Here is a 24206-nt window from a genome sequence, read left to right as displayed (position 1 = left end):
AAGTCTCGAGGTTCTCCTCAGAACCACCGATCCTTATCTTTGAGTCTTCGATTCAAAGTGGCAGGTGTGCCTCACTTACTTGGAACCTCCTCCAAGTGGCGTGATTTCCTCCATCAGTGAACTTCCTTTCTAAACATGCTTAGTCTTCTTAAAATTTCACCAAAAACTGCTCCGCTTAAATGAATCAGTTCTAGCTTCAACACATGCTTGCTGCACCAAAAACACATGATAAATCATCCAAAGTTCACCAACGATGCATGTTGTGAAGATTGTTCCACCACTTCAAGTAACAACACCTCAAGCTTGACGTTTGCTGCACTTCACTAGCTCACAAAAGGGGGGAGTGGACCAACCTATAAGTAACTCATAATTGAACCAAGGCAAAGTACAACTCCGCCTCCCTTAGTTCTACTGACTTTTGTTAATGGACCCTTCATTGAGTCATTTTGACAAACACTTGGGCCGCTTCATACTAAAGGCACAAGCTAGCGTAGTTGGTAGTAACAAAACTTCCTTTTGCTGTTCTGATCAAGTTTTAAGCTGTGCAACTTTACGATTACGAATTCCATGGATTAACTAAAGCCATTGGAATCGAAACATCTACTATTGTTGTCGCTTTTGCAATTGCTCGTGATAGAACTTTCCTGGTGTTAAACTCTTCGAATTTGCGAAGGGATGAGGTAGACACTAAAATTACCAAGGATTAGCAAAGCACACAACTCGTGAAATCCCCTTCTTCGACCTTTAGAGACGTGCACAAACGAACCACGACAAAACCAAATCAAGGAATAAGAAAAACACAACAGAACCCAAAATGCGAAGAAATTGAGCACGAAAATCCGAAATGAATTCGAAAGAGAAACAATTGAGCTCTAATTACCAGATGATGAAGGATCGTCTCGGATTTTAGGGTGAAATTCGTCTAGAACGAAAATGGGTATGAACCTTAGAACGAATGGGGAAAATGGAGGACGTCGATTTGGGGGGGAGGTTTCGGAACGGGAGGAATTCACGCCACTTAGAGGAGATTCCAAGATAAGTGAGGAAGATCTGCCACTTTGAATCGGAGATTCAAAGATAAGGATCAGTGGTTCTGAGGAGAACCTCGAGACTTGAGAGAAAACTCATTGTTTCATAAAACTCAAATCTGAAAACAAATGTGTCTCACAAGGGCTTATATACTATGGGCCGAAACACAAAAAGGCCCAAGATAACTTAAGGTCCGAAAAGGCCCAAACAAAAACATTACAAAAAAAATATAAAAGAGTTCATATTCTACGATCTGAAGCTAATTTGAGATCTCTTTGAAGATCCTAGGCATGATTCCATCATCTGTTTTCTAATCCCTTGACAGTCCCGAACCACGCCTCCATCATATTGTCCATACATAATCGATGCCACCAAGTCATGGCATAATCCTCAAACTCTAAGACTACCAATTCTACTTGCTTTTGATCACTAACTACATGAATGGTAAAAATTTAGTCCACTTTTTGTTCCCACTCAATGTAGATGTTTGGCTCATTTTCTCCTTTGAACATAGGAATCTTTGGAGTTTGCTTCTCTTGTGATGGGTTGTGCCTAGAATGTCCTCTTTTCCTAGCCTCTCTTTCTTGCTCCCTAGCTTCAAGCCTTTGAATGTGCTCTTGGATTCTTAGGTCACTTTTCTCTTTGTCTTTTCTCAATTGTTCAAAGGTCTCCTTCCTAGACAACTCCAAATCCTGAAGCAATGTCAAAAATGTATTGTTTTTGTTTGGTTTAGGTGCATTTGATGAACTTGCCATGATTCCTACAACAAAAACACTCAAATCCGAGACAAAATATATGGATTAGAGGTTAGACAACATGAAAACCGAGACCAAATCCAACCCAAAATGTAATCCAAGTGTTTAGATCACTCTCCGAAAGTAACAAGGCAAAGCTAGCACTCAAAATCCACCAAAGGAATGAAGCAAACACTTTTAAAAACTTGTTCAAAACCTTTCAAATGCAAGACAAGTGATTCGGCCACAACACCCCAAGAGTTTCAAGAAAAGAAAACGACTAAGACAAAATAAAGAACACCTAGTAACAAGCAAGAAAAGCACAAAAACAAGGAAAGATAAACTTTAAAGAAGAAAAGTTTGAGACAACTTTTAAGAAGATTAAAACAAGAAAAGCACATTTTAAAGACTCTATGGAAAGTACTTGACAAGCATCTTCAAGTCTTAAATCATGCATACACCAAGAAAGATCATAACCAAGTTAAAGCATGGAACTAATTAGCCAATATCACCCAATTCTCAAGTATGAAAACTAGTAGCATAACACCTAGTGAAAAACACACTTTTAGTTCACCAAGGAGCAAGGTTGCTCTCAGTTTTTAGGCAAAAATTGGTGCAAAATTTTCTTCTTTCACAACTAGTTTCATAAAATGGTGAGAAAGAGTTTTAGGTGGCTTGGACACTTAGTTCCTCAAGTTTTAGGCCAAAATCAATTTCATGGAGCTTACATCAAGCAAGACATAAATTGAAAGCAATATTCAAATACTTGGAAAAACAAGAATAAGAAAACTTCAAGTTAACATATGACATATGACTCAAGCAAAAGTTAGGCACATTTAAAGACTCAACATGACATACACAAAGACACAAACATGTAGTTATCATGCATTTAAATTCATGGATTTGAGGCTCAAAGACTAAGCATCCAAAGACATGTTATCCAACCACATTTAGGAGCTCAAAGAGGTACAAAAACCGTTTCCAAACTGCCACAACAAAACCTGAAAACGCTAATTCACGTATTCTTGGCAGATCGAACCTTTGCTCACTAATGTGATCATAACTTTCTCCATTGAACTCCAAATGCGTTGGTTCTTTTTTTTTTTCTGGAAACTAGACTCAAAGAGCTTTCTTTGGACACCCAAAACGTAAATTTTGGACCACTAAGCTGGTTCAGTTTAATGTTTTAAAATCGTCACGTTTTCTGCCAGCACTATTTTTGTGTGTCATGGAAGTGGATTTGAACCATACTAAGATATCTACAACAAGACAAGGTTAGCACATGAAAAACACCATATTCAAGATAACCTAGCCTCTAGATACCAAATGATGAAGGATTATCTTGTTCCTTTTTAAGATTATTGAATATGGTGTGAGTTGATTAAGAAAGCTAAGTGAAATCCGCACTGGACATTAAGATAGCAAGCTATCTAGATGTGAAGCTTCCTTTCACAAGCTCAAGAGAAGAAGATGATGGATTGATTCAAAACAAAAAGGAAATGGAAAGCACATAAACCATAGAAAACCAAGAATAATTAAAGCAAGAAGAAAACATAAAATGGAAAGGAAAGAAATGGTAAAAAATGTGAAAAGCACGCCACTACAAGGCTAGGCTAGAAGCCATGGCAACCTTGAAGATGAGTGGATGTGTGTCGTCACTTGCTATGCAAGATAAGGCTTAAAAGTATTCACTCCCAAGGGAGGAAACTCTCACAAATGGTTGAGACACAAGAGTGTTTTTACTTCAAAATGTTCAATGCTTTTACATGTCTAGGAGCACCCCTTATATAGAAGAGTTTAGGGTCCTCTAAGCAAATAAAAGATACCTAAGGATGTCTCTACAAAAACTTAACCCTAACAAAAATGAGAGACAAAAGACTTATGGTGTGTGCAACGCTAATTTCGTTCTAGCACAAAAGGATACAAAGAAGGTGTCTCATATGTCTCCAAAAAGTGGCCAAAGTGTGCTAAAAACAAAGGAGACGAAAGGTATATAGGTATACTTGCTTCATGCCTTTTACTTTATGCTTTATGCCTTTGCTTTACTCTCTCCTCCACATCATTTATGCTCCCCAATCACAATGCACCACCTAGCATTGCTTTATTACTCCAAATTAACCTACAAAGCAAATAAAGATAGATTAGCATGTTGGCTTAAGTCAAGTCAACTATAGTCAACAAGTCAAACCTAGTCAAAGGTCATCAAGTCAACTAAAGTTGATTCAACTAAGTCAACTTTGGGAATAAAAAATAACAAACACAAATGAAAGGGATGAAGGATTAGTGAACTGCCTTTCTAAACATGCTTAGTCTTCTTAAGCATGTGCCTCCATCTTTGGTTGGGGTCAATCCTTCTTTTTGTATGTTGTAAAAGGTAGTTATCAAGCTAGTCAGGGACCTAAAAAGATAATTAAAAAGTATAAAAACTAATGATTATCAAGCGAGTATGAGACTCGACATGATAATTAATGTTATGGAAATAATGGTTATCAAGCAAGTCTGGGACTCGACATGATAATTAATGTTATGAAAAATAATGATTATTAAGTCAGTCCGAGACTCGACATGATAATTTAAGTTATGACAAATGATTATCAAGCAAGTCTGGGACTTGACATGATAATTTAAATTATGAAAAATAGTTATTATCAAGCGAGTCATGGACTCGACATGATAATTAAAGTTATGGAAAATGATTATCAAGCAAGTCCGAGACTCGACATGATAATTTAAGTTATGAAAAATGATTATCAAGCAAGTTTGGGACTTGACATGATAATTTAAATTATGGAAAATAGTTATTATCAAGCGAGTCCGGGACTCGACATGATAATTAAAGTTATGGAAAATGATTATCAAGCAAGTCTGGGACTCGACATGTTAATTAAAATTATGAAAAATAATCATTATCAAGCAAGTCTGAGACTCGACATGATAATTAAAGTCATGAAAAATGATTATCAAGCAAGTTCGGGACTCGACATGGTAATTAAAATTATGAAAAATAATTATTATCAAACGAGTCCGGGACTCGACATGATAATTAAAGTTATAAAAAATAATGATTATCAAGCAAGTCCGGGACCTGACATGATAATTAAAGTTTATTCAAATCGAATGAAAATTATAATCATCAAGTAAGTTTGAGACTTAACATGATAATTAATAATCTAAAATTTTTAAAAATTTTGACGTGAAAGGAGATAATGATTTTATACAAAAGAAATGAATTATCAAGTAAAATGAAAGTAGAGGCATGAATACTCTAACACGGGTGAGAAGGACCTAAATTTTTTATGATTATTAGAGGAGTGCAAATACTAAAATAGAGGGCGCACAAAGTAAAATAATGAAGGTGCAAAACATAAGAAACAAGGGTGTGCAAAGTAATTTGGTCATATGAAGCTTAAAGCTGCAAATATCAGAAAAGAGGTTCAAAAAGAGCAATGCAAATAGAAACAAACATGGGTCTTTTTTCTTACACCTAACGTTTTTTTCTTTATTTTATTTTATATATTACTAGTTCAGCTTAATCAATTATTAGTTCATTTACACTATTATTTTTTATTCACTTGACTCAACATGATAATTAATGAGAATTTTGAAATTTTAATTATCAAGCAAATTTGAGGCTCAACATGATAATTAATGTTATGCGATATATATAAAAAAATAATATAAATAATTGATACTTTTTTTAAAATATTATATATCTCTTTTAGAAAAGAATATCACAAAACAAAAATAAAATTTTCTCAATTAATGCCTAGACATATTTATTATTAAATAGCTATCTCAAAATTCTTTATTCTAATATTCATGTTTAGTGTGTATCTTATGCGTTATTTTGAAACATCCAATATAAACAATGTGACGTCCCATTTTAATAGATTAAACTACTAAATAAAATATCACACAGTTATAATAACGAGAAGCATTCAGATGAACATACAATGTAGGGGAGATAACTATTACAGTCATCCAGAAAATACTGCGAAAACGGATTTAGGCATGCCACCATACCATAAACAGAAACAAATCTAAAGTTTAACAGTTGGGCAAAAGAAATGCTCTAAGAGCATGGTATTACAAGGCACTAGGGCCATGGAACTTCTTCGAAAGCCACCTCAACAGGCCCACTAGGCTGCACTGCTACCACCATCAGGCCTACCTCCAGAAGTATTCCCATCTGCTCCCACCAACGGTGATCATCGCAAAAGAGAAGACACAACGGAAACATACATAAAGTGCAAGGGTAAGCTAGTGTAACTTGAAACTTATCATATTGTAAAGGGATAAGTGCATAAACATTCACAGGCATACAACACAGAGACATACAAGTCATGTTATGGCAAACAAGCAAGACACTATGACTCTATTATCCGGATACATATACTAAGATCGGATTCACTGGACGCTTGCACTTGTGATGGCCTCTACTGCTCTGCAGAGCCATTGCCAATGGATTTCACCCTACCACACACAAGGTTAGCCTTTAAACGTCTAAGGCCATTATCCTGCCAAAGACTAGGGCCTCCCGCTACTCTCACCACTTGGGTCAGTTTGCTCTACTTGAGACTCACTGACCCTTTAGAGTTTCGGGATGCAATCCTTACTTGAATCCTTATCTTAATATATACACTACACGCCACCATAAAGTCTCCCCACGAGACTCATGGAATTATGCCTATTTCACACCAACCTCATGGCTCATATCACATAACCACCACTTGCAACCTCAACATTTATTTCTCATGCTCATTATCAACCATCCAAACACAACTTCATACATTACTCATGCTATCATTCATCTCATACTTTATAAATGCATACCAAGACATACATATATCACAAAATAGTATTCATCCCAAATAAATGTGTGCCAAAATTTAAGTACCTGCAATTCCATACAATCAAGCATAATCCACAACCATAACTCTTACACCAAAATTCCAAAGAAAATTTATTATCATAAAACCAAAATCATTGCAGTAATGCGTGACACATTTCTCAAGCTACAGATATCTAATTGATGATCCAACCGGTCAAACCATAAAATAGCATGTTGTGAACCAAATGTCAAAATTTGAGCTCAATCCAACGGTTAATGAGTCAGAAAATTCAATTTTACTAAAACTGCGCATATCAGAAAAATACCCAGTCGCCCAGCGAGTCAAGGAACTCGCCCAGCGACTGTGCGACGCATCAGAATACGAAAAAAAGACGTCAAACATCACAGTTTCATGAATATTTGAACCCCTAACTCAGAAATATACCAAAACTAACATTTTCCAATCATTTAAGCATAAAACATAAACGAAAACAAACCACATATTTCAAAAACGCGAAAAGAACCTAGCTTCCCTTACCTCGAGTAAACGGAGCTGAGGGAAAAAGGGCACACAAAGAGAGAACGGAGCAGCTATAAGGAACTGTAAACATCGTAGATCAAACGTAGGACGAGATTAGGGGCAGAACCAACTTAAGACCAACTTAGTGCATTAAAAGGGACAACGAAAGAGCTTGAGTTTCGATCTGTACTTACAAGGAAGCGGTTCGATTCACTTTGAGGGGAAACGGACTTTGCCCTAGCAGAGCTCCTGCTTTTCTTAGAGAAGTTGAGAGGGGAAGGCTGCCTTTCTGAAACAGAGATGAAGTGAAACTGTGAGGGGCTGTTAGGGTAGGGTGTCCTACTGAAGGGCTGGCCTTGGGCCTCCGAAAAGGCCAGGCCCAAACTCTATATACTGAAAAAGGGGCTTACAACATCTCCCCAACAACAAAAATTTTTCGTCCTCGAAAAATTAGACTTACCAGAACAGATGTGGGTATGAACTCCTCATGTCCTCCTCAAGCTCCCAAGTACAGTCACCTGTCCTCCGGTCCTAGATGACCTTCATGAGACTAGTGGCTCTTCCTTTGCGCTCCTTAACTTGGCGATCCTCTATAGCCACGGGCTGTACCACTACTTTGGGTCAAACACGTACTTCCGTAGCTGTGAAACATGAAAGACTGGGTGTAGATTAGCCAACTGGGGTGGCAATGCAACCTCATAAGCCACGGGCCCTATCCTCCTCAAGATCTGATACGGACCCAAGAACTTAGGTGACAACTTCCTTGAGCGGATAGCCCTCCCCACACCAGTGGTTCGGGTCACCCTCAAGAACACGTGCTCCCTAGCCTCAAACTCTAAGGGTCTCCTTCTTCGGTCTGCATATGCCTTCTGCCTACTCTGAGATGCTTGCAACCTGTCTCTCACCAACTGCACCTTCTCTGTGGTTTGTTGCAACAACTCTGGTCCAACCAAAACTGACTCACCGTCCTGGTACCAACACAAGGGAGTCCTACATCTCCTCCCATACAAAGCCTCATAAGGCGCCATCCTTATACTTGCTTGGTAACTGTTGTTGTAGGTGAACTCCACCAGCGGTAACACTTCATCCCAACTGCCAAGGTGGTCCAAGATACATGTCCTCAACAAGTCCTCCAAGGACTGAATTACCCTCTCTGACTGGCCATCCGTCTGAGGATGATAAGCAGAACTCATCCTCAACTTGCTACCTATCGCCTCCTGCAGTGCCTGCCAGAACCTGGAAGTGAACCGGGGGTCTCTGTCAGACACTATGCTACTAGGCACTCCATGAAGTCTCACTATCTCTCGGATGTAGAGCTGGGCCAATTTGGTCATAGACATTCTAAGATTCACTGCCAAAAAGTGAGCACTCTTCGTCAAACGATCCACCACCACCCATATAGCATCATGTCCTCTCACGGTGCGAGGTAAGTGGGTAACAAAATCCATGGCTATGCTATCCCACTTCCATACCGGAATATCCAAAGGTTGAAGCGTTCCACCAGGTTTCTGATGCTCTACCTTAGCCTTTTGACAAGTCAAACAGGCCGATACAAACTGTGCAACCTCCTTTTTCATGCCCTGCCACCAAAAGTTCTCCTTGAGGTCTTGGTACATCTTAGTCATGCCAGGGTGCAGACTAAGACGACTCTTGTGTCCTTCCTCAAGGATCAACTTCCTCAACTCGACATCCTCTGGTACACAAACCCTGCCTCTGAACCTCAACACACCATCGCTGCCCAAGGCAAACTCCTTGGCCTGATCCGATCCCAGTAGTTCTCTCACCTTTTGTAGACTAACATCACTTGCTTGCCTCTCCCTGATTAAACCCATAAAGTCACTAGATATGACCAAGGTGCTACACCTGATGAATTTCGGCTCCAACTCAAACTGTAGCTTCAAGTCTCTGAAGCTCTCTAGCAACTCCATCTCTTTTATCATCAAGTGTGCCACATGCACTGCCTTCCTACTCAACGCGTCTGCCACCACATTTGCTTTCCCTGGATGGTAGAGAAGCTCGAAGTCGTAGTCCTTCAAAAACTCTATCCACCGCCTCTGCCTCATATTTAACTCTTTCTGATCGAAGAGATACTTCAAGCTCTTGTGGTCACTAAACACACGGAACTGTGCACCATACAAGTAGTGCCTCCATATCTTCAAAGCAAAAACCACCGCTGCTAACTCTAGGTCATGAGTGGGGTAGTTCTTCTCATGAACTTTCAACTGCCTTGAAGCATAAGCCACCACCTTCCTCTCCTGCATCAAGACACACCCAAGGCCCTGATGAGAGGCATCACAGTAAACCTCAAAAGGTTTACTCACATCTGGGATTATCAGAACTGGAGCACTCGTCAACCTCTGCTTAAGCTCCCTAAAGCTCTCTTCACATCTATCTGTCCATGCAAACGGTTGATCTTGGTGTGAAATATGTGGTTTGTTTTCGTTTATGTTTTATGCTTAAATGATTGGAAAATGTTAGTTTTGGTATATTTCTGAGTTAGGGGTTCAAATATTCATGAAACTGTGATGTCTGACGTCTTTTTTCGTATTCTGATGCGTCACACAGTCGCTGGGCGAGTTCCTTGACTCGCTGGGCGACTGGGTATTTTTCTGATATGCGCAGTTTTAGTAAAATTGAATTTTCTGACTCATTAACCGTTGGATTGAGCTCAAATTTTGACATTTGGTTCACAACATGCTATTTTATGGTTTGACGGGTTGGACCGTCAATTAGATATCTGTAGCTTGAGAAATGTGTCACGCATTACTGCAATGATTTTGGTTTTATGATAATAAATTTTCTTTGGAATTTTGGTGTAAGAGTTATGGTTGTGGGTTATGCTTGATTGTATGGAATTGCAGGTACTTAAATTTTGGCACACGTTTATTTGGGATGAATACTATTTTGTGATATATGTATGTCTTGGTATGCATTTATAAAGTATGAGATGAATGATAGCATGAGTAATGTATGAAGTTGTGTTTGGATGGTTGATAATGAGCATGAGAAATAAATGTTGTGGTTGCAAGTGGTGGTTATGTGATATGAGCCATGAGGTTGGTGTGAAATAGGCGTAATTCCATGAGTCTCGTGGGGAGACTTTATGGTGGCGTGTAGTGTATATATTAAGATAAGGATTCAAGTAAGGATTGCATCCCGAAACTCTAAAGGGTCAGTGAGTCTCAAGTAGAGCAAACTGACCCAAGTGGTGAGAGTAGCGGGAGGCCCTAGTCTTTGGCAGGATAATGGCCTTAGACGTTTAAAGGCTAACCTTGTGTGTGGTAGGGTGAAACCCATTGGCAATGGCTCTGCAGAGCAGTAGAGGCCACCACAAGTGCAAGCGTCCAGTGAATCCGATCTTAATATATGTATCCGGATAATTGAGTCATAGTGTCCTGCTTGTTTGCTATAACATGACGTCCTGTGCCTGTTGTGTTGCATGTTAAGGAATGATTATGCACTTATTCTTTTACACTATGATAAGTTTCATGTTACACTAGCTTACCCTTGCACTTTGTATTGTTTCTGCTATGTTTTCTCTTTTGCGATGATCACCTTATTGGTGGGAGCAGATGGAAGGGATGTTCGGGATGGATCTGGGGGCAACAGCGGTGCAGTCTAGATTTTTACCTAGGAGCCCTTAGGATTAGTTTCATGGCCATGAGGCCTTTTGTATTAACTGCCTTAAGGACAACCTTTTTGCAAGACTGTTAAACTTTTAAATTGTGTTTTCTTATGGCATGGTTGTATGCCTAAGTTTCCTTTTAAGAAATTCCGGATGACTGTAACAGTTACCTTTCTACGTTTATGCTCATCTGAGTGCTTCTCATTATTATAATTGTGTGATGCTTTATTTAGTAGTGTAATCTATTAAAATGGGACGTCACACTTTTATGGTGGGACGTCACACTTTTATGGTATCAGAGCCTTCGTTCCTAAGTGTCTGTGGGCTATGTGTTTGCTTAGCTTTCGTTGTGTCTTCCTGTCATGTTTCGATGAGTTTCCAATCTAACCAAGTTCTGATGGTGCTTTCTGTGTGTCCAGTGATATGGCACCCCCGCGTATCGCTCCTACTCCACCCCCTCAGGGCGACGGACAAGATCTGGCCAGGGCGATCGAGGCCATGGCTGCGGCTTTGACTCAGCAAAGCAATGCCATGATGCAACAGCATGAGGCGGCGATGCAGCGCCAGGAAGCCTCTCTCGAGCAGCAGAACTTCATGATGCAGCAGATGGAAGCTGCTAGGCAGGCTGCAGAGGATGCTCAGAGGCAGCACGTGGATGCTCTCCGTCAGTTAGGGGAGAATGCTGCTGGTGCTCAGATGTATGGTCCTCATCCCCAACCTCCACCCCCTGAATGGAGTTTGGAAGACTTTTTGAAGCACCAACCTGCCAAGTTTGATGGCAAGAAGAGTCCCGATCAGGCGGACCAATGGATGAAAGATATGGAGCGCATCTTTGATGCCAAGAGGTGCCCCGATGAGAGCAGACTGGCTTTCACTGTCTACATGCTCACTGGAGAGGCTGAGCATTGGTGGGCTAGCATGAAGCTGGTGATGGAAGAGAAGCATGAGGATATCACATGGGAAGCCTTCAAGAGGAGGTTTCTTTCAGAGTACTTCCCTGATAGCGTGAGGTACGCTAAGGAGGTTGAGTTCCTCCAGCTGACGCAGGGGAACAAGTCAGTAGCTGAGAACGCCGAGAGGTTCAAGCATCTGGGGCGTTTTTACACCATGCCGCTCGATGAGGAGTGGCGTTGCAGGAAGTTTGAGAATGGTCTCAGAGGAGATATCCGCCTGATGATAGCTCCACTGTCCATTAAGGACTTTGCGGCCTTGGTGGAAAAGGCCAGGGTCATTGAGTGAATGAAGGTAGAGGTGAAAGCTCAGCAACAGCCACAGCAGAGAGTCAGTGGACCATCTGGGTCCAGGCCGAGGGTTGAAGAGAAGAGGAAGCCTTATGCTAGGCCTCATCCACAGCCACAAGGGTCTAGAGGCTTTTCTTCCCCGCCCAGCAGGATTCAGTGCTATCATTGCGGAGGGCCACATGGGAAGAATTTCTGCCCGCATCTATCAGGTTTCCGCAGGTGCAACCATTGTGGCAGAGAGGGCCACTTTGGTAGGGATTGCCCCACTCTGAGGAGGACAGTTGCACGACCTTCACCACACACTCCGAGTCAGAGTTCAGGCCAGACTCAGCAGAGAGGAGGAGGCAGCAGGCCTCAGGCTACAGGCAGGGTCTTTGCGATGACCGGGTCAGAGGCAGCAGGTTCAGGTAACCTTGTTATTGGTTGTTGTGTAATATCTAGCAAGTCTTGTTGTGTGCTTTTTGATTCCGGGGCGACACACTCTTTTGTGTCAGAGTCTTGTGTGCGGGAGTTGAGTCTGCCGGTGTGTGAGCTACAGTTTGATCTCGTGGTATCTACTCCGGCATCTGGGTTGGTTAGGACTTCTTCGGTGTGTGCTAGATGTCCAGTTGAGGTAGAGGGACGCGTATACAAAGTCAACCTCATATGTCTCCCTCTGCAAGGACTAGATGTGATCTTGGGAATGGATTGGCTCTCTGCCAACCGTGTTCTCATAGACTGTCGAGAGAAGAAGCTGTTGTTCTCCAACTCAGAGGAGCCCGAGTTGTTGTCTTTCCATGGGGTAATGAAGGAAATTCAGAGCGGCGCGCAGTGTTATATGGTCTTTGCCAGGATAGAAGTCGAGAAGGAGGAGAGGATCACCGCGATACCAGTGGTCAGGGACTTTGAGGATGTGTTCCCCAAAGAGGTACCGGGTTTGCCCCCAAGAAGAGAAGTGGAGTTCTCCATAGACTTGGTACCAGGAGCCGGACCTGTATCGATAGCTCCTTACCGCATGGTCCCAGCAGAGTTAGTAGAGTTAAAGAAGCAGATAGAGGAATTGCTTGAGAAACGGTTTATACGGCCGAGTGCTTCGCCGTGGGGAGCGCCTGTTTTGCTTGTGAAGAAGAAGGACGGTGGCTCAAGGTTGTGTGTGGACTATAGGTAGCTGAACAAGCTGACTATCAAGAATAAGTACCCCTTGCCGAGAATAGATGATTTGATGGACCAGCTACATGGGGCGTCGGTGTTCTCCAAGATTGATCTTCGGTCAGGTTATCATCAGATTTTGGTGAAGGCAGAAGATGTTGAGAAGACTGCTTTCAGATCCAGATATGGGCACTATGAGTATGTTATCATGCCATTCGGTGTGACTAATGCTCCAGCTTTGTTCATGGATTACATGAACCGGATCTTCTGTCCGTTTTTAGATAAGTTTGTCGTGGTCTTCATAGACGACATTCTCATCTACTCCAGGACGCATGAGGAACATGCCGAGCATCTGAGGATAGTGCTTGGTATCTTGCGGGAGAAACAACTATTTGCCAAGTTGTCGAAGTGCGACTTCTGGATGAGAGAGGTGCAGTTTTTGGGGCACGTGATATCAGCTCAGGGTATAGCTGTGGATCCAGCTAAGGTAGAGGCCGTGATACAGTGGGAGTGTCCCAAATCAGTGACTGAGATTCGGAGCTTCGTGGGTTTGGCTGGCTACTACAGGAGATTTATAGAGGGGTTCTCCAAGATAGTAGCACCCTTGACACAGTTAACCCGAAAGGATCAACCGTTTGCATGGACTGATAGATGTGAAGAGAGCTTCAGGGAGCTTAAGCAGAGGCTGACGAGTGCTCCAGTTCTGATAATCCCAGATGTGAGTAAACCTTTTGAGGTTTACTGTGATGCCTCTCATCAGGGCCTTGGGTGTGTCTTGATGCAGGAGAGGAAGGTGGTGGCTTATGCTTCAAGGCAGTTGAAAGTTCATGAGAAGAACTACCCCACTCATGACCTAGAGTTAGCAGCGGTGGTTTTTGCTTTGAAGATATGGAGGCACTACTTGTATGGTGCACAGTTCCGTGTGTTTAGTGACCACAAGAGCTTGAAGTATCTCTTCGATCAGAAAGAGTTAAATATGAGGCAGAGGCGGTGGATAGAGTTTTTGAAGGACTACGACTTCGAGCTTCTCTACCATCCAGGGAAAGCAAATGTGGTGGCAGACGCGTTGAGTAGGAAGGCAGTGCATGTGGCACACTTGATGATAAAAGAGATGGAGTTGCTAGAGAGCTTCAGAGACTTGAAGCTACAGTTTGAGTTGGAGCCGAAATTCATCAGGTGTAGCACCTTGGTCATATCTAGTGACTTTATGGGTTTAATCAGGGAGAGGCAAGCAAGTGATGTTAGTCTACAAAAGGTGAGAGAACTACTGGGATCGGATCAGGCCAAGGAGTTTGCCTTGGGCAGCGATGGTGTGTTGAGGTTCAGAGGCAGGGTTTGTGTACCAGAGGATGTCGAGTTGAGGAAGTTGATCCTTGAGGAAGGACACAAGAGTCGTCTTAGTCTGCACCCTGGCATGACTAAGATGTACCAAGACCTCAAGGAGAACTTTTGGTGGCAGGGCATGAAAAAGGAGGTTGCACAGTTTGTATCGGCCTGTTTGACTTGTCAAAAGGCTAAGGTAGAGCATCAGAAACCTAGTGGAACGCTTCAACCTTTGGATATTCCGGTATGGAAGTGGGATAGCATAGCCATGGATTTTGTTACCCACTTACCTCGCACCGTGAGAGGACATGATGCTATATGGGTGGTGGTGGATCGTTTGACGAAGAGTGCTCACTTTTTGGCAGTGAATCTTAGAATGTCTATGACCAAATTGGCCCAGCTCTACATCCGAGAGATAGTGAGACTTCATGGAGTGCCTAGTAGCATAGTGTCTGACAGAGACCCCCGGTTCACTTCCAGGTTCTGGCAGGCACTGCAGGAGGCGATAGGTAGCAAGTTGAGGATGAGTTCTGCTTATCATCCTCAGACGGATGGCCAGTCAGAGAGGGTAATTCAGTCCTTGGAGGACTTGTTGAGGACATGTATCTTGGACCACCTTGGCAGTTGGGATGAAGTGTTACCGCTGGTGGAGTTCACCTACAACAACAGTTACCAAGCAAGTATAAGGATGGCGCCTTATGAGGCTTTGTATGGGAGGAGATGTAGGACTCCCTTGTGTTGGTACCAGGACGGTGAGTCAGTTTTGGTTGGACCAGAGTTGTTGCAACAAACCACAGAGAAGGTGCAGTTGGTGAGAGACAGGTTGCAAGCATCTCAGAGTAGGCAGAAGGCATATGCAGACCGAAGAAGGAGACCCTTAGAGTTTGAGGCTAGGGAGCACGTGTTCTTGAGGGTGACCCGAACCACTGGTGTGGGGAGGGCTATCCGCTCAAGGAAGTTGTCACCTAAGTTCTTGGGTCCGTATCAGATCTTGAGGAGGATAGGGCCCGTGGCTTATGAGGTTGCATTGCCACCCCAGTTGGCTAATCTACACCCAGTCTTTCATGTTTCACAGCTACGGAAGTACGTGTTTGACCCAAAGTAGTGGTACAGCCCGTGGCTATAGAGGATCGCCAAGTTAAGGAGCGCAAAGGAAGAGCCACTAGTCTCATGAAGGTCATCTAGGACCGGAGGACAGGTGACTGTACTTGGGAGCTTGAGGAGGACATGAGGAGTTCATACCCACATCTGTTCTGGTAAGTCTAATTTTTCGAGGACGAAAAATTTTTGTTGTTGGGGAGATGTTGTAAGCCCCTTTTTCAGTATATAGAGTTTGGGCCTGGCCTTTTCGGAGGCCCAAGGCCAGCCCTTCAGTAGGACACCCTACCCTAACAGCCCCTCACAGTTTCACTTCATCTCTGTTTCAGAAAGGCAGCCTTCCCCTCTCAACTTCTCTAAGAAAAGCAGGAGCTCTGCTAGGGCAAAGTCCGTTTCCCCTCAAAGTGAATCGAACCGCTTCCTTGTAAGTACAGATCGAAACTCAAGCTCTTTCGTTGTCCCTTTTAATGCACTAAGTTGGTCTTAAGTTGGTTCTGCCCCTAATCTCGTCCTACGTTTGATCTACGATGTTTACAGTTCCTTATAGCTGCTCCGTTCTCTCTTTGTGTGCCCTTTTTCCCTCAGCTCCGTTTACTCGAGGTAAGGGAAGCTAGGTTCTTTTCGCGTTTTTGAAATATGTGGTTTGTTTTCGTTTATGTTTTATGCTTAAATGATTGGAAAATGTTAGTTTTGGTATATTTCTGAGTTAGGGGTTCAAATATTCATGAAACTGTGATGTTTGACGTCTTTTTTTCGTATTCTGATGCGTCGCACAGTCGCTGGGCGAGTTCCTTGACTCGCTGGGCGACTGGGTATTTTTCTGATATGCGCAGTTTTAGTAAAATTGAATTTTCTGACTCATTAACCGTTGGATTGAGCTCAAATTTTGACATTTGGTTCACAACATGCTATTTTATGGTTTGACCGGTTGGATCATCAATTAGATATCTGTAGCTTGAGAAATGTGTCACGCATTACTGCAATGATTTTGGTTTTATGATAATAAATTTTCTTTGGAATTTTGGTGTAAGAGTTATGGTTGTGGATTATGCTTGATTGTATGGAATTGCAGGTACTTAAATTTTGGCACACATTTATTTGGGATGAATACTATTTTGTGATATATGTATGTCTTGGTATGCATTTATAAAGTATGAGATGAATGATAGCATGAGTAATGTATGAAGTTGTGTTTGGATGGTTGATAATGAGCATGAGAAATAAATGTTGAGGTTGCAAGTGGTGGTTATGTGATATGAGCCATGAGGTTGGTGTGAAATAGGCATAATTCCATGAGTCTCGTGGGGAGACTTTATGGTGGCGTGTAGTGTATATATTAAGATAAGGATTCAAGTAAGGATTGCATCCCGAAACTCTAAAGGGTCAGTGAGTCTCAAGTAGAGCAAACTGACCCAAGTGGTGAGAGTAGCGGGAGGCCCTAGTCTTTGGCAGGATAATGGCCTTAGACGTTTAAAGGCTAACCTTGTGTGTGGTAGGGTGAAATCCATTGGCAATGGCTCTGCAGAGCAGTAGAGGCCATCACAAGTGCAAGCGTCCAGTGAATCCGATCTTAGTATATGTATCCGGATAATAGAGTCATAGTGTCTTGCTTGTTTGCCATAACATGACTTGTATGTCTCTGTGTTGTATGCCTGTGAATGTTTATGCACTTATCCCTTTACAATATGATAAGTTTCAAGTTACACTAGCTTACCCTTGCACTTTATGTATGTTTCCGTTGTGTCTTCTCTTTTGCGATGATCACCGTTGGTGGGAGCAGATGGGAATACTTTTGGAGGTAGGCCTGATGGTGGTAGCAGTGCAGCCTAGTGGGCCCGTTGAGGTGGCTTTCGAAGAAGTTCCATGGCCCTAGTGCCTTGTAATACCATGCTCTTAGAGCATTTCTTTTGCCCAACTGTTAAACTTTAGATTTGTTTCTGTTTATGGTATGGTGGCATGCCTAAATCCGTTTTCGCAGTATTTTCTGGATGACTGTAATAGTTATCTCCCCTACATTGTATGTTCATCTGAATGCTTCTCGTTATTATAACTGTGTGATATTTTATTTAGTAGTTTAATATATTAAAATGGGACGTCACAAACAACATATTATATTAGCCATTAAAACCAACACTCGCATTCTGATAAAGGAAATTAAGGAAAAAGTATAAAAGATTTTAATTAATAAACTAAATGTACCAAAAGAAAAAAGATTTTAATCAACACTAATGATTCACATATACATATAAGGTTTATGTTTCTTTGACACTTTTTATGCCAACACACATATGCAACTTTAATCTAATATTAACGGCAATAAAACCCATCCCAAATTTCATATATTACACAACCAACCATTTCTTTTGACATAACAAAACCACATTACAAGAGACAATTTCATAAAAGAAATGACAATTAGAACATATACATACGATGCCATGATGAGTGCAAGCTTCAGTGTAAGAGAAGGAAAATAGAGAAAAAAAAACAATCAATATGTTTGGTGCTATGATCTCATAATAAATATCACAAGTAAATATAAAAGGAGAAAGAAAAACCTGGATTTTCACACCTGTTTGAAGATTTTTGCTTTTCAAAATCAAAAACAATGTTTGCAAGTGTATTTCTCTTATCTTATCAAAGCTCCGTGTTTTGGTGGCTTTGCCCCTCCAAGAAGTATTTTTCAGGTCTTTTTCTCTGTGTTTAGTATCGTGGTGTGTGATCTCTTAGTATGAGTTGTTCTAGAATGATCGTTAATGAAGGGTGATGAGAGTGAGATCCAAAAAGGATATTTTTGACCTTGGGAAGAAGATGACGGTGGATAAAGGAGAAATGTATATCTGATGAAGGATAATCTTGTTCCCTTTTAGAGTTATGAATATGGTGAAGTTGTTTAAGAAAGCTTTTTGAAAATTCCCACTGGACATTAAGATAGCATGCTATCTAGATGTGAAGGTTCATTTCTCAAGCTCATGAAAGGAAGAAGAGAGTTGGATTCAAGCTTAAACACACACGGCAATAACAACACTAAAGATCAAAATGAAAGAAGAAACAATAAAAATGGAAAGCATAGAAGATGAAGAATGGAAGAAGCACGCCACTCATAGGGGGGGATCTAAGCCAACCAAGCCCTAGAGATGAGTGATGGTGCCGCCACTTGCAAGCAAGATAAGGCAAAGGTGAGTTCACTTCTAGGAAGGAGAGCTCACGAAAATTTAAAGGTTGAAACACAATAGTTTAGAAACCAAATGATCAACGCCTTTTACAAGACAAGGAGCACCCTTTAAATAGGAGTTCATAGGGGTCCTTTAGCAAATACAAAAACATGAAAAAGGATTAACTAGCAAACCCTAAACCTAATGTGAGAGTGAGTCTTGGCCAAGTGAAGGGAGATGATTGGTGGAGGCATTCCCATGAGGATTCTAGGCCAAAAGAGGAAGGAGACCAAGTGACCTTCTAAGGCATAAACCACAAAGGCAAAAGGAGACAAGGTACATGTCTACTTTTGCTTTTGCTTTATGCTTTTTGCTTTCCTCTCTCTTCCACTTCATCCAAGTGCTCCAATCACCAAGTGCCACCTAGCCATGCTCTACTTTCTCTTAATTACCTACAAAACAAGACAAACAAGGATTAGCATGTTGGTTTAAGTTAATCTAATCTTGGTCAAAGGTCAACTTTGGATCAAAGTCAACAAGTCAACCAAAATAAATCAACTAGAAACCAACTTAGGGAATTCAAACTAAAGTAATGCAAAACAAAGATAAAGGGAATGGAATAGAAGACTCCCCTCTAGACATGATTCTAGTGATCCTTCTTGATGGAGCTTCTAAGGAGGTGGTCATGCCTTCATCATCCTCCCCTTCTTGGAGAGAATTCGACCACGAATTCTTAAACCCTACATCAAAAGGAGAAAGGTCACAAACATTAAATGAGTTACTTATGTTGTAGCTTGGGGGTAAGTCTAACTCATAAGCATTGTTGTTTATTCTCCTAATTGATGAAGGATTATCTTGTTTCCTTTATGATTATTGAATATGGTGTGAGTTGATTAAGAAAGCTAAGTGAAATCCCCACTGGACATTAAGATAGTAAGCTATCTAGATGTGAAGGTTCCTTTCACAAAGCTCAAGATAAGAAGATGATGGATTGATTCAAAAGGAAAAGGAAATGGAAAACACATAAACCATAGAAAACCAAGAACAATTAAAGGAAGAAAAAACACAAAATGGAAAAGAAAGAAATGGTAAAAATGTGAGAAGCACGCCACTACAAGGCTAGGCTAGAAGCCATGGCAACCTTGAAGATGAGTGGATGTGTGCCGCCACTTGCTATGCAAGATAAGGCTTAAAAGTATTCACTCTCTAAGGAGGAAACTCTCACAAATGGTTGAGACACAAGAGTGTTTTTACTTCAAAATGTTCAACCCTTTTACATGTCTAGGAGCACCCCTTATATAGAAGATTTTATGGGCCTCTAAGCAAATAAAAGATACCAAAGGATGTCTCTACAAAAACCTAACCCTAGCTTCTAGAAACTAGGTCAAATAAGGTTACAAAAATGAATGACAAAAGAGCCAACTATGGTGTGTGCAAGGCTAATTTTGTTCTAGCAGCATAGGACTTTTGTCGACTCTGTGTGGCTCTCATTCGATCCTGGATTAATTTAACTTTTCCAGTTGTTTGCTGCAAAAACTCAAGACCAAGCACAAGGGTTTCACCATTCTGATGCCAACACAGCGGTGTTTTACATCTTCGGCCATATAATGCTTTGTAAGGTGCCATTCCAATACTAGCATGATAGCTATTATTGTATGTGAATTCCACCAAGGGTAACACATCATTCCAGTTTCCCGAATGGTCCAACACACAAGACCGCAACAAGTCTTCCAAGGATTGTATAGTATGCTTGGATTGACCATCTGTCTGAGGATGATAAGCTGAACTCATCCTCAATTGAGTTCCCAAGGCTGCTTGCAAGGATTGCCAAAAACGTGAGGTGAATCTCGAATCCCGGTCTGACACTATGCTTTCTGGCACCCCATGTAACCTCACTACCTCACGTATGTAAGTTTCTACTAGTTTATCCATTGACCATTTCTGATTTATAGGTAAGAAGTGCGCACAGTTAGTCAATCTATCTACAATTACCCAGACTGAGTCATGCCCTCTTGTCAATTTCAACAAGTGTGTCACAAAATCCATGGAGATACTGTCCCACTTCCACTGAGGTATTTCCAATGGTTGCAGGGTACCTCCCGGCCTTTGATGTTCAATTTTGGCCTTTTGACATACCAAACATTGAGCAATAAAGTCGGCCACATCTGATTTCATCCCGTTCCACCAGAAGGACTCCTTCAAATCCTTGTACATCTTAGTCATACCAGGGTGTATGCTAAGACGACTCTGGTGACCTTCCTTCAGAATTTGCCTCCTGAACAGGGGTCCTCCAGGCACGCGCACCCTACCCTTGAAGCATAGAATACCGTCTTCTTCCATCTGGTAATCCTTTCCTTTATCTATACCCAACCATTCTATAAATTGTTGTAACTCCATATCATGTCCCTGAGCCACACGTATCTCATTCAAGAAGTCATTAGTAACTTTCAACATGCTACATTGTATGACTCATTGTCCAAAGTGCATTCCCAAGTTCATATCTCAGAGTTTTTCAATTAGCTCAAACTCCTTTATGATGGAGGCATAGTTCAGGATCGTCATAGGGATTTCAGAGCAGTTGATGGAATAATGCCCAAGACCTTCAAAGAGATCTCGTATTAGCTTCAGATCGTAGAATATGAACTCTTTTATAATTTCTGTAATGTTTTTGTTTGGACTTTATTGGACATTTTGTTGTGTTGGGCCTTTTGGTGTTTCGGCCCATAGTATATAAGCCCTTGTGAGACACATTTGTAGGCATATTTGACTTATATGAAAATTTGAGTTTTCTCTCAAGTCTCGAGGTTCTCCTCAGAACCACTAATCCTTATCTTTGAATCTTCGATTCAAAGTGGCGGATCTTCCTCACTTATCTGGGAACCTTCTCCAAGTGGCGTGAATTCCTCCCGTTCCGAAAACCCCCAAATCGACGTCTTCCATTTTCCACATTCGTTCTAGGGTTCATACCCATTTTCATTCTAGATGAATTACACCCCAAATCTGAGACGATCCTTCATCATCTGGTATCAGAGCCAGGTTCGTAGTCTTTTGTGTTCCGTTTCGTATTTTCAATTTTTCCCTTCCGAAAGTGGGTCGTCATGCGTTTCTTGTTGTGTTATTTCGCATTCTGGATTCTCGTGTTTGTTCTCGAGCATTGATTCAATGATTTTTAGAACATATCAAGCAGAAGGTAGTTGTTGTTTCTCCTTCCGCATGACCAATAATCAGTGGCCCAACTGAACTTTTGGTTGGCACACACCAGTACCGATTCGAGTGCGTTGCAACATCTTGGTTCGGTTAAATGCAAATCTTTGGAGGAGAAATTGAGATTACAGGTGCTAGTTGGATCTGTGGCGATTAGAGAATATTGGGATCAATTGAATTGGTGAAATTTGGTTGCAGCCCATGTGTTTGTGAAATTGATTCAGCGGAGATAAATTGTGAAATTGAAGTTGCTTGTGACAAGCGCGACAAAGGTTGGCCAAGTGGAGAGAGGCATTCTGGTTTCCAAAGAAAATTTTGATGTGGTGCAGTGAATTTGGATTACCACGTTGTGTTGGCTTCTCGGTGCAAATCAAATACATTATTTTTGCTTAGTAGTGCCCAAGATTAAGCGCAAGTTTGAATTCTTCTGTTTGCTGTAGAGAGAAATTAGTTCATTTGGCTAGGTTGAGTGTAGATCATTGGTGAAAATTGAAATACAAACTCATCCATGTTTTTCAACCCCAATCTCATGAACCCTAAACCCCTAATTCCTGCGAGGGTTCACCCAATTTTCCACCAATTAAGCATTTTCAGATCACAAATTTAGCATACCAATTATTCTCAAATCATAAGATTACTCCAGACTTTCCAACATCACACAAAAATCCAAAAATCCGAGAAAACTGAACAAGACAGTTTGTGTCGCCTGGCGGCTAGGTACTGAGTCTCCAATTTACACATTCCAACACATCCAAAACAGCACGAAAAAAATATACATGATATATAACACGCAAAATAAACTCCCCTAACCTGGATTAAAGCTTTCCTTGAGTAATCTTGTACTTCTTCCCTTTGACTCTGAACTGGCCTTCCTTGGTTTCTCTCAATTCAGCCCCTAAGAATCCACTCACACTCTCAATTTCTCACTGAAAATCGCACTCCTCTGCCTAGCTCACAATAACCTTTGCAGAAACCTTTCTCCCCTCTCACAATTAGCTTTTTAGTGATGTTTTAATGGTGGTTTAAGGCCCTAAAACGAAATTTGCATTAAGAAGTGGTGTAATGGCCATTCAAGCACACTTAATTAGATTATTTTCAAGCTACCCTTGACTGCTATGTCTGTTACAGTTCCCTTTAACCCTTCAACATCAAATCAAAACTAAAAATGGCCAAAATAGAGTTTCATTTACGTCCTCCAAGGTTTGAAGCCACACCCATGCACATACCAAACCAATGGCAAAGCATTCAACCAATTCAGATTTCATATTAATCAATATGATTCAATGATTATAACACTCCACAAAATTTATAGTACATATATAAAATAATACTAATTTAATAACACACAAAAAGGCATACATAGGACTTGAATCTAAGTCCTCTCACATAATAAAGTACTCTCAGCCACTTGAGCTAGTACTTTTCCACGTCATAACATTCCGCATTTATTACCTTAAGGGTTCATTTTACCCGCATTTATTAAATAATTATTTAATTAACTATTTAATTTTTCCCGAGTCTGACAAGAATCACTCTCACTAAGATAGACGAGATAAAACTAATATTTTCTGAATGAAACCCAACCTGTTTCATTGGCTAAATTGGTTCAGCTTATAAAGAAGCTTTAACCACTAGAATTACAAAAGACACATATGTTGAAATTACATCCCACTTAAAACTATTAATTATCCAACCACTTAATGGCTGATTGAAACTAAAATTATGGGAACCCAAAAGTCACCAAAAACAAGTCAGCCAAACATCCTCTTGTCTCCCAAAGGCTGATGACTAAGTTGCAATTGGGTCATCATTACAACTTGAAATAAAACTAAACTAGAGCCTATTTATTGATTAAACCAAAACATAATTTGGTAAGCCAATTTTACAATGAATTGAACCATATTTAAATAAACTAATACCTTTAAAAAATAAAAATAAAAATAATTGCAGCAAAGTTGTGCACTAGTCCTTCTCCATTTGAGTTATGATGCGATTCATATCATACCCTCTTTCTTTGAGAAGATTCGTCCAAAATCTTAACGTTTTATTTTTCAACTAGTTATAATTTAAGTTTATTATGATATTGTTAAAGACTTTATTTTTCCATAACTTGAAACTAATTATCTTCCTCTAGGATCAAATTCAACTTGAATATATTCATATTTGTTCGTTTCCAGTGGTTGCTATCTGTGGAGCACCTCTCTTGCCAACACTACCCCACCTTGATATGTAACAATAAATAATTCCATGCGTTGTGTTTGACAAATTTGTTTCTCATTAGTGGACCAAATGCATAATGAAGCATTGTGAACAAGCTT

At 40.9% G+C, this 24206-nt stretch overlaps 2 long non-coding RNA genes across 2 annotated transcripts; one reads left to right on the top strand and one right to left on the bottom strand.

The window, feature by feature from the left end:
- Positions 1-5660: 5660 nt before the first annotated feature.
- On the bottom strand, positions 5661-7546 carry LOC114163497 (uncharacterized). Its single transcript, XR_003599419.2, has 3 exons — positions 7309-7546; positions 7133-7195; positions 5661-5952 (listed from the first exon to the last, which is right to left on the bottom strand). It is a non-coding gene; the product is annotated as an uncharacterized LOC114163497 (long non-coding RNA).
- Positions 7547-15645: 8099 nt separating this feature from the next.
- Positions 15646-17601, top strand: LOC114194789 (uncharacterized). Its single transcript, XR_003606443.2, has 3 exons — positions 15646-15953; positions 16067-16129; positions 17310-17601. It is a non-coding gene; the product is annotated as an uncharacterized LOC114194789 (long non-coding RNA).
- The last annotated feature ends 6605 nt before the right edge of the window (positions 17602-24206 follow it).

The sequence above is a fragment of the Vigna unguiculata genome, chromosome 1 (genome assembly GCF_037176805.1).
Source record: "Vigna unguiculata cultivar grain cowpea cultivar isolate G323 ecotype 2 chromosome 1, ASM3717680v1, whole genome shotgun sequence".
In the NCBI taxonomy this organism is placed as follows: Eukaryota; Viridiplantae; Streptophyta; class Magnoliopsida; order Fabales; family Fabaceae; genus Vigna; species Vigna unguiculata.
The sequence above is the reverse complement of the archived record's forward strand: the minus strand, read 5'-3'. Positions and strand labels throughout refer to the sequence as shown.